Here is a 10,266-nt window from a genome sequence, read left to right as displayed (position 1 = left end):
TACAGAGTCCAAACTATTGACCACAATCCAAGCAAGATGTACCTGCTTTATAGGAGCTTTAGGGTTCTTGGCCTCTTGTTCTTTTAACCTGTCTTCTGGGGGGAGGGGCCTGCTGCACTGTTACTCAGGCAACTTTGTGCAGAATTGCCCTGTCCCCTGTAGTGGGGGATGGGCTCAGTGAAAACTGGTTTTGGGGGCTTTTGTTCTCTGGTAGCTTTCCCTGATAGTTTTCTGTGTCCCTTCCAAGAGTCAGAACAGAAGTGATTATGTCCAAACTTCTGTCTCAGAACAGAGAGACCACAGACTATTCTCCAGAAAGCCCTACAGATCACAGTGACTCCGTTTTTGTCTATACTGCTTAAAAACTGCAGCAACCTGGATTGCACACCGCACAGCAGCACTCCTAGACCTCACTTTCAGGTCCAGGCATGTCTCTGCCCTTTGTGCTTTTAAAACCACCAGCCACCCCCAGTTCACATGTGTGCCCCCACAACTCCAGGTTTCAGTCTGGGGGGCTCCCCTAAAGTCCTTCTCCCATGGCTACTGGTCTCTGAGTCTGTGCCTGGGCCCCAGCACAGGACACTTTTGTGCTCCTGTGTTAGTTCACCCGCCCAGCCCCAGCACTTATGGCAGCTCCCTCCCCCTTCCATTTATTTTCTGATATCTGCCCACAGAATCCTGTATCCCCACTTCATACCTCAAAACTGGCCACCAGAGATATTCTGTTGATGTACATCCTGAAATATCTTATTACATCTTGGGCTGATTTCGTGGGTGTTCAGAGAGGTCTGGCAGATATCTAGCTCAATTCAGGGGACCAATTTGAAATAGGGTCCCATACTCCTCCGCCATCTTGCCAGACCCTCATAACAGCATTGTTACCTTGGAAAATTGAAATCAACCTAGATAAAAAACAATAGAAAAACAAATTGTGCCATATCTGTACATTGAAATGTCATCATTAAAATACAGGAACAAAAACTTTGACATCAACATAAATAAATTCCAAACACAAAAGAATAACAAAAAATGGTTTCTGAATGAACCTATTGCATGAGAACACATATACTAAGTACGTAAATAGGAAAAAGTTATATGTATATAGAATAATATATAAATTGTGCATATACATGTATAGATACTTAAATATCTTCTGTATAATAGTAGAACAAAAGCATGTAATGCCATTTAAATAACAAATCTGGTGAGTGGGACTTTGTGAAGGAGAATGGGACAAAGAAGAATTACAAAGTCTCAGTGCTAAGTATGTTTTCCTTCTTAAAACAGATGAAGCACAAATATTGCAAAACTATGAGGCTAACAGAGTTAAACAATGCATGCAATATTTAAGTTAATCACAGTATTAAAAAGTAAGCTGAATTTTGTGTATTTAGCTGTGGAAAAAAAAAACAAGTTCTAAATGTATGAACATGGAAAAATTTCAATGCATACTCTTCAGTCAAAAAAAGCTAGTTGTGGAGAGATACGTAATTTATATTATCTATACAGAAAAACACTCACACATAAACTATATATTTCTATCATACATACTTAAAATCCTACAAACTACATAATAGCATTCCAATAGTGTTTATCCCAGGGGAGAGAAATAAGACTGTGTCAAGAAATCTTTTGTTTCATCTGCAATTTTTTCCCATAGAGTATATTCATATTACTTGTTTAAGCAAAAATAAATGATGTTTTATTTAAAACAGGAAACACAGTTGATTTTGTGAGAAAAAAAAAATTGAGGCAGACAGAGATCTCAGCCATGTATCTTCAAAACTATTCTGGGTCCTTGTAAGATCTCCAGACCTCAGATTTCATTTCATTTTATAGAGAAAATGCTAGATACATGATAAAGCCTCTTCTATATCTCAAAAATTACTTCAAAGCAAACGGCTTCAGAAATAACTATTTTACATATTCTTCTATCCTGATGATCCCTCTTTAATCTATTACTCAGAATCTCTATGGCATTCAAGGCTGGTGGTTTCCAGACATCACTTTCTTCCTCCCTAGCCATTTCTCTTCAAACAGCTCTATGGCTGAGGACTCTGTCCTTGTCCCCTAGTTCTTTTCATTCCTTTCTTTTTCCCTGGGTCTCCTTAGAATAACTTAGCTCCCACATATAAATTGATTGTACCTTAATCTCTTGTCCCCGACTATATGGGGAGCACTAGTCTCATTTATATATCCAACAAATTGATTGGGGAAATTTTCCATTTTAACGGTGGTGCATTTAGTTCCATTTTCTTTAACTATCACTGTCCAAGTAATAACTCTATCCTCAATGTTACCTAATTTTTATGACCACCCCCATTTAGTTTCCCAAGCAAATGATAATTTTCCTAGATAATACTATCCATCCTTTGGTATTGAATTTCTCACCCAGGACTGTTGCTACTGCTTTCTCCTGAAGGTATCTACACTTTCCCCTTAATTGTGACATCTTCAATTTTGCAATAATTTTCTCATTGGGTTTCATAGACCAAGCCTAGTCTGCCTCCATATCACCAAGAGAGCTTTCTACAACACAAAACTGATTGCGTTATTCACCCCCTTTAATTATTACCCATCTCGTATAACTTTCAGTATTTTAGGAAAAAATTACCTTGACATTACAAATCTGTCTCTTGTCTTCTTTTCCAAACTCATATCCAACCACTTTGGTGCTCCTTTCCTCCCAATAATATTTCCTCATATGAAATAGTTCATAACACATTTTTAAATAAAAGATACCTTTACGAGATATAACTTGCATACCATAAAATTCAGCCAATGTAACTGTCCAATTTTCTAATTTTAGCAAAGTTGGGCTTTCATCACTACAATACAGTTTTTTAAAATATTTCTACTGCTCTACACAATTCTTAAGAGCATATTTATAATTATTTCTTAACCCTACCCAAGCCTCAGACAACCCTGAACTGCTTTCCAGTCTTTATAAATAATATGAAGAATCTGCCTTTTCTAGACACTTCATATAATACATAATATGTACATAATAATACATAAGACTATTAGTATTTTATATCTATATCTAGCATGTTTGATATTCATATTATAATGTATGACTAAGTGCTTAATTATTTTAATTGTGTTAGAGTGTCCAGTTGTATATTATACAACACTTTTTTTATGAATTCAACAGCTGATAGATGTTGGATTGTTTCCACATTTGGTCTGTCATGAATGATCCCGCCAAGAATATTTACATACAAGTGTTTGGGTGGACAGATGTTTTCACTTATTTTGGATTGCATCCTATGAGTGGAATTGCTGGGCTGTGTGGTAGCTCTGTGATTAACCTTTTAAGAAGCTAACTAACAAAATGTTCTTCAAAGTAACTACAATTTGACTTTCCCCTGCAGTGTATGAAGGCTCCGATTTCTTCACATTCTTGTCAAATTTGGGATTAAATGTCTTTTGATTATAAACATCCTATTAAGTATTATCTCATTGTTGTTTAATTTGCAATTAATGATGCAGAGCACCTTTTCATGTGCTTATCAGCTAATTATAAGTCTTGCTTCGTGAAAAGTTTATTCAAGTCTTTTGTCCATTTTCTTATTCCGGTTTTTTATCTTATAGTGTAGTAAATGTCCTTTAAATATTTGGGGTGGAAGAAATACATGGTTTGCAAATATATCGCCCCTGTGGATTGTTTTCATTTTATTTTTTTAAGGATTTTATTTATTTGACAGCCCAAGCAGGAGGAGAGGCAGGCAGAGGGAGAAGCAGGCTCCCCACTGAGCAGGGGGTTTGATCCCAGAACCCTGGGATCATGACCTGAGCCTAAGGCAGCTGCTAAACCAGCTGAGCCACCTGGGTGCCCCTGTTGTTCATTTTAAATGGTGTGTTTTGAAATGAAATAAAAGATTTATAATTCTAAGAGGTCCAAGCTTTCATTTTTTTTTCCTAGTTCCTGGATATATATATATATTTTTTTTTTATTAATTTTTTTATTTTTTATAAACATATATTTTTATCCCCAGGGGTACAGGTCTGTGAATCACCAGGTTTACACACTTCACAGCACTCACCAAAGCACATACCCTCCCCAATGTCCATAATCCCACCCCCTTCTCCCAAACCCCCTCCCCCCAGCAACCCTCAGTTTGTTTTGTGAGATTAAGAGTCACTTATGGTTTGTCTCCCTCCCAATCCCATCTTGTTTCATTTATTCTTCTCCTACCCACTTAAGCCCCCATGTTGCATCACCACTTCCTCATATCAGGGACATCATATGATAGTTGTCTTTCTCTGCTTGACTTATTTTGCTAAGCATGATACGCTCTAGTTCCATCCATGTTGTCGCAAATGGCAAGATTTCATTTCTTTTGATGGCTGCATAGTATTCCATTGTGTATATATACCACATCTTCTTGATCCATTCATCTGTTGATGGACATCTAGGTTCTTTCCATAGTTTGGCTATTGTGGACATTGCTGCTATAAACATTCGGGTGCATGTGCCCCTTTGGATCACTACGTTTGTATCTTTAGGGTAAATTCCCAGTAGTGCTATTGCTGGGTCATAGGGCAGTTCTATTTTCAACATTTTGAGGAACCTCCATGCTGTTTTCCAGAGTGGCTGCACCAGCTTGCATTCCCACCAACAGTGTAGGAGGGTTCCCCTTTCTCCGCATCCTCGCCAGCATCTGTCATTTCCTGACTTGATGATTTTAGCCATTCTGACTGGTGTGAGGTGATATCTCATTGTGGTTTTGATTTGTATTTCCCTGATGCCGAGTGATATGGAGCACTTTTTCATGTGTCTGTTGGCCATCTGGATGTCTTCTTTGCAGAAATGTCTGTTCATGTCCTCTGCCCATTTCTTGATTGGATTATTTGTTCTTTGGGTGTTGAGTTTGCTAAGTTCTTTATAGATTCTGGACACTAGTCCTTTATCTGATATGTCGTTTGCAAATATCTTCTCCAATTCTGTCAGGTGTCTTTTTATTTTGTTAACTGTTTCCTTTGCTGTGCAAAAGCTTTTGATCTTGATGAAATCCCAATAGTTCATTTTTGCCCTTGCTTCCCTTGCCTTTTGCGTTGTTCCTAGGAAGATGTTGCTGCGGCAGAGGTCAAAGAGGTTGCTGCCTGTGTTCTCCTCAAGGATTTTGATGGATTCCTTTCGCACATTGAGGTCCTTCATCCATTTTGAGTCTATTTTCGTGTGTGGTGTAAGGAAATGGTCCAATTTCATTTTTCTGCATGTGGCTGTCCAATTTTCCCAGCACCATTTATTGAAGAGGCTGTCTTTTTTCCATTGGACATTCTTTCCTGCTTTGTCGAAGATTAGTTGACCATAGAGTTGAGGGTCTATTTCTGGGCTCTCTATTCTGTTCCATTGATCTATGTGTCTGTTTTTGTGCCAGTACCATGCTGTCTTGATGACGACAGCTTTGTAATAGAGCTTGAAGTCCGGAATTGTGATGCCACCAACGTTGGCTTTCTTTTTCAATATCCCTTTGGCTATTCGAGGTCTTTTCTGGTTCCATATAAATTTTAGCATTATTTGTTCCATTTCTTTGAAAAAGATGGATGGTACTTTGATAGGAATTGCATTAAATGTGTAGATTGCTTTAGGTAGCATAGACATTTTCACAATATTTATTCTTCCAATCCAGGAGCATGGAACATTTTTCCATTTCTTTGTGTCTTCCTCAATTTCTTTCATGAGTACTTTATAGTTTTCTGAGTATAGATTCTGTGTCTCTTTGGTTAGGTTTATTCCTAGGTATCTTATGGTTTTGGGTGCAATTGTAAATGGGATTGACTCCTTAATTTCTCTTTCTTCTGTCTTGCTGTTGGTGTAGAGAAATGCAACTGATTTCTGTGCATTGATTTTATATCCTGACACTTTACTGAATTCCTGTATAAGTTCTAGCAGTTTTGGAGTGGAGTCTTTTGGGTTTTCCACATATAGTATCATATCATCTGCGAAGAGTGATAATTTGACTTCTTCTTTGCCGATTTGGATGCCTTTAATTTCCTTTTGTTGTCTGATTGCTGAGGCTAGGACCTCTAGTACTATGTTGAATAGCAGTGGTGATAATGGACATCCCTGCCGTGTTCCTGACCTTAGCGGAAAAGCTTTCAGTTTTTCTCCATTGAGAATGATATTTGCGGTGGGTTTTTCATAGATGGCTTTGATGATATTGAGGTATGTGCCCTCTATCCCTACACTTTGAAGAGTTTTGATCAGGAAGGGATGCTGTACTTTGTCAAATGCTTTTTCAGCATCTATTGAGAGTATCATATGGTTCTTGTTCTTTCTTTTATTGATGTGTTGTATCACATTGACTGATTTGCGGATGTTGAACCAACCTTGCAGCCCTGGAATAAATCCCATTTGGTTGTGGTGAATAATCTTTTTAATGTACTGTTGAATCCTATTAGCTAGTATTTTGTTGAGTATTTTCGCATCTGTGTTCATCAAGGATATTGGTCTATAGCTCTCTTTTTTGGTGGGATCCTTGTCTGGTTTTGGGATCAAGGTGATGCTGGCCTCATAAAATGAGTTTGGAAGTTTTCCTTCCATTTCTATTTTTTGGAACAGTTTCAGGAGAATAGGAATTAGTTCTTCTTTAAATGTTTGGTAGAATTCCCCTGGGAAGCCGTCTGGCCCTGGGCTTTTGTTTGTTTGGAGATTTTTAATAACTGTTTCAATCTCCTTACTGGTTATGGGTCTGTTCAGGCTTTCTATTTCTTCCTGGTTCAGTTGTGGTAGTTTATATGTTTCTAGGAATGCATCCATTTCTTCCAGATTGTCAAATTTATTGGCGTAGAGTTGCTCATAGTATGTTCTTATAATAGTTTGTATTTCTTTGGTGTTAGTTGTGATCTCTCCTCTTTCATTCATGATTTTATTTATTTGGGTCCTTTCTCTTTTCTTTTTGATAAGTCGGGCCAGGGGTTTATCAATTTTATTAATTCTTTCAAAGAACCAGCTCCTAGTTTCGTTGATTTGTTCTATTGTTTTTTGGTTTCTATTTCATTGATTTCTGCTCTGATCTTTATGATTTCTCTTCTCCTGCTGGGCTTAGGGTTTCTTTCTTGTTCTTTCTCCAGCTCCTTTAGGTGTAGGGTTAGGTTGTGTACCTGAGACCTTTCTTGTTTCTTGAGAAAGGCTTGTACCGCTATATATTTTCCTCTCAGGACTGCCTTTGTTGTGTCCCACAGATTTTGAACCGTTGTATTTTCATTATCATTTGTTTCCATGATTTTTTTCAATTCTTCTTTAATTTCCCGGTTGACCCATTCATTCTTTAGAAGGATGCTGTTTAGTCTCCATGTATTTGGGTTCTTTCCAAACTTCCTTTTGTGGTTGAGTTCTAGCTTTAGAGCATTGTGGTCTGAAAATATGCAGGGAATGATCCCAATCTTTTGATACTGGTTGAGTCCTGATTTAGGACCGAGGATGTGATCTATTCTGGAGAATGTTCCATGTGCACTAGAGAAGAATGTGTATTCTGTTGCTTTGGGATGAAATATTCTGAATATATCTGTGATGTCCATCTGGTCCAGTGTGTCATTTAAGGCCTTTATTTCCTTGCTGATCTTTTGCTTGGATGATCTGTCCATTTCAGTGAGGGGAGTGTTAAAGTCCCCTACTATTATTGTATTATTGTTGATGTGTTTCTTTGATTTTGTTATTAATTGGTTTATATAGTTGGCTGCTCCCACGTTGGGGGCATAGATATTTAAAATTGTTAGATCTTCTTGTTGGACAGACCCTTTGAGTATGATATAGTGTCCTTCCTCATCTCTTATTATAGTCTTTGGCTTAAAATCTAATTGATCTGGTATAAGGATTGCCACTCCTGCTTTCTTCTGATGTCCATTAGCATGGTAAATTCTTTTCCACCCCCTCACTTTAAATCTCGAGGTGTCTTCGGGCTTAAAATGAGTTTCTTGGAGGCAACATATAGATGGGTTTTGTTTTTTTATCCATTCTGATACCCTGTGTCTTTTGACAGGGGCATTTAGCCCATTCACATTCAGGGTAACTATTGAGAGATATGAATTTAGTGCCATTGTATTGCCTGTAAGGTGACTGTTACTGTATATGGTCTCTGTTCCTTTCTGATATACCACTTGTAGGCTCTCTCTTTGCTTAGAGGACCCCTTTCAATATTTCCTGTAGAGCTGGTTTGGTATTTGCAAATTCTTTCAGTTTTTGTTTGTCCTGGAAGCTTTTAATCTCTCCTTCTATTTTCAATGATAGCCTAGCTGGATATAGTATTCTTGGCTGCATGTTTTTCTCGTTTAGTGCTCTGAAAATATCATGCCAGCTCTTTCTGGCCTGCCAGGTCTTGTGGATAAGTCAGCTGCCAATCTAATATTTTTACCATTGTATGTTACAGACTTCTTTTCCCGGGCTGCTTTCAGGATTTTCTCTTTGTCACTGAGACTTGTAAATTTTACTATTAGGTGACGGGGTGTGGGCCTATTCTTATTGATTTTGAGGGGCGTTCTCTGAACCTCCTGAATTTTGATGCTCGTTCCCTTTGCCATATTGGGGAAATTCTCCCCAATAATTCTCTCCAGTATACCTTCTGCTCCCCTCTCTCTTTCTTCTTCTTCTGGAATCCCAATTATTCTAATGTTGTTTCGTCTTATGGTGTCACTTATCTCTCGAATTCTCCCCTCGTGGTCCAGTAGCTGTTTGTCCCTCTTTTGCTCAGCTTCTTTATTCTCTGTCATTTGGTCTTCTATATCACTAATTCTTTCTTCTGCCTCATTTATCCTAGCAGTGAGAGCCTCCATTTTTGATTGCAACTCATTAATAGCTTTTTTGATTTCAACTTGGTTAGATTTTAGTTCTTTTATTTCTCCAGAAAGGGCTTTTATATCTCTCGAGAGGGTTTTTCTAATATCTTCCATGCCTTTTTCGAGCCCGGCTAGAACCTTGAGAATTGTCATTCTGAACTCTAGATCTGACATATTACCAATGTCTGTATTGATTAGGTCCCTAGCCTTCGGTACTGCCTCTTGTTCTTTTTTTTGTGTTGAATTTTTCCGTCTTGTCATTTTGTCCAGATAAGAGTATATGAAGGGGCAAGTAAAATACTACAAGGGTGGCAACAACCCCCGGAAAAATGCTTTAACCAAATTAGAAGAGATCCAAAATCGTGAGGTGGGAGAAAGGGGATAAAAAGAGGTTCAAAAAGGAAGAAAGAAAAAAAAAAAGAAAAAAAAAAGAAAAGAAAAGAATTAAAAAAAAAAAAAGAAAACACCTAAGAAAAATGTAAAAAAGAAAAAATATATATATTAGATAAACTAGTAAAAAATCGTTAAAAAAGAAAAAGGTAACAGTTTAAAAAAAAAAATTTTACCCGAAGGCGAGAAAAAACAAAAATGAAAAAGAAAAAAAATTAAATTAACTGCAAGACTAAAAAAAAAAATCACAGGGAAAAAGCCATGAGTTCCGTGCTTGGCTTTCTCCTCCTCTGGAATTCTGCTGCTCTCCTTGGTATTGAAACCGCACTCCTTGGTAGGTGGACTTGGTCTCGGCTGGATTTCTTGTTGATCTTCTGGGGGAGGGGCCTGTTGTAGTGATTCTCAAGTGTCTTTGCCCCAGGCGGAATTGTACCGCCCTTACCCGGGGCCGGGGTGAGTAATCCGCTCGGGTTTGCTTTCAGGAGCTTTTGTTCCCTGAGCGCTTTCCGTAGAGTTCCGGAGGATGGGAATACAAATGGCGGCCTCCTGGTCTCCGGCCCGGAGGAGCCGAGAGCCCAGGGCCGCACTCCTCAGTGCGCCCTCAGAGAACAGCGCCCAGTTACTCCCGTCTGCCTGACCTCCGGCCGCGCTCCGAGCTCACCGAGCCTGCGACCAGTTCAAGGTAACACCGAGCTGTGAGCTTACTGTCGGCTCTGTCTCTGTAGCCGGCTTTCCCGTTCCAATACCCGCAAGGTCTGTTACACTCAGACACCGCCGATCCTTCTGTGACCCTGCGGGACCTGAGGCCACGCTGACCCCGCGTGGGCTTCGCCCCCGTTTAGCCTCTGGAGCGATGTCCCTCAGCGGAACAGACTTTTAAAAGTCCTGATTTTGTGCTCCGTTGCTCCGCCGCTTGCCGGGAGCCGGCCCCTCCCCCCGGGGTCTATCTTCCCGTCGCTTTGGATTCACTTCTCCGCCAGTCCTACCTTTCAGAAAGTGGTTGTTTTTCTGTTTCCAGAATTGCTGTTTTTCTTCTCTTCGATCTGCTGATGGATTTTCAGGTGTTTGCAATCTTTAGATAAGCTATCTAGCTGA

This window comes from Mustela erminea, chromosome 12, assembly GCF_009829155.1.
Source record: "Mustela erminea isolate mMusErm1 chromosome 12, mMusErm1.Pri, whole genome shotgun sequence".
NCBI classification, from domain to species: domain Eukaryota; kingdom Metazoa; phylum Chordata; class Mammalia; order Carnivora; family Mustelidae; genus Mustela; species Mustela erminea.
The sequence above is the reverse complement of the archived record's forward strand: the minus strand, read 5'-3'. Positions refer to the sequence as shown.